This window comes from Galeopterus variegatus, unplaced genomic scaffold (genome assembly GCF_000696425.1).
Source record: "Galeopterus variegatus unplaced genomic scaffold, G_variegatus-3.0.2 Scaffold44631, whole genome shotgun sequence".
Lineage (NCBI taxonomy): Eukaryota > Metazoa > Chordata > Mammalia > Dermoptera > Cynocephalidae > Galeopterus > Galeopterus variegatus.
Genome location: NW_007770742.1, coordinates 4087 through 5646, shown reverse-complemented (window position 1 = coordinate 5646; position 1560 = coordinate 4087).

The window sequence follows — 1560 nt, the reverse complement described above, 5'->3', positions numbered from 1 at the left end:
AGGAAAAACAGGTCCCAAACACATCTGAAACCCAGCAGGGCAGATATTAAGCCTCAAAGCTGATGAATCATGTACCTTGACTCCATGTTTGACTGCCTCTGCACACTGGTGTGGGGGTTGGGTCCCCAAGTCCTTGGGCAGCTCCACTCCTATGACTTTCCTGGTCTCAGGCCACACTTCAGCTCTCCCAGGCTGGTGTTACATATACTCTAGTAGCTCCACAGGTCTGGGGTCTCCATGGCGGTCCTGCTCTCACAGCTCCACTAGCCATGGTGCGGTTAGGGTTTCTGTGCTGCAACTCTGACCCCACATTTCTGCTCAGCATTGCTCTGGCGAAGGCTGTCTGTGGTGACTCCACCCCTGTGACAGATCTCTTCCTGGGCCCCCAGACTTTTCCATACATACTCTGAAATCTGTGTGGAGGCTCCCAAGCCTTCCCAGCTCTGGCATTCTATAAGCCTGCAGACCTAACACCACGTGGATGCCGCCAAGACTTCTGGCTTGTATTTTCCAAAGCTGCGGGTCCAGCCACACCTGGGGCCAATTTAGCCACAGCTGGAGCAGCCAAAGCAGCTGGGGTGTTGGTGCTGGAAGCAGCTTCTTGAGGTGGCCCTGGGCAGCGAGCCCATGGAGGGTGCCTCAGGCCTGTTCCCCAAGACCATTCTGTCTCCCTAGGCCTTTGGGCCTGAAATGGAAGGGTTGGCCGCAGAGGCTTCTGCAATGCCTTCAGTGCCTTTTTCTCCTTCTCTTGACAATCCCTTTCCTTTGTACTAATCTTCTTAGCTAATGGTCGCTGGGCTGCACCACTGCATGCTCTCTGCTTTTCTACCACATGGCCGTGCTGCAAATTTTCCGAATCTTTACGTTCTGCTCCTGTTTTAAATTCTGGCTTTACCTCATGCCTTTTCTGCCATAACTCAGTGTAGGCTGTTAGAAATAACCATGCAACATCCTTAATGCTTTGCTGCTTGGAAATTTCTTCCGCCAGGTACTCTGGTTCACAACTCTTAAGTCCCACCTTCCACAAAGTCCAAGGGCATGGACACAATGCAGCCAAATTCCTTGCTATGGTATAGCAAGGGTGATCTTTGCCCCAATTCCTGATAAGTTCCTCATTTCTATCTGAGACCTCATCATCCACATGGCCTTTACTGTCCACATTTCTATCAGCATTCTGCTCACCACCACATAAGTCTCTGTCCACATTTCTACCAGCATTCTGCTCGCCATCACATAAGTCTCTAAGACATTCCAAACTTTCCCTTGTTTTTTTCTCTTCTTCTAAGTCCTCCAAACTCCTCCGACCTTTGCCCATTACCCAGCTCCAAAGATACACCCACATTTTCAGGTGTCTGTACGGCAACACCCTACTCCTCGGTACCAATTTTCTGTTTTAGGCCATTTTGTGTTGCTATGACAGAAATACCTGAGACTGGGTAATCTATAAAGGAAAGAGGTTTATTTGGCTTATGATTCTGGGAAAACTGCTTCTGGCGTGAGCCTCAGGCTGCTTCTACTCATGGCGGAAAAGTGGCAGGCAGCTGGCAGGTACAAGCAGAT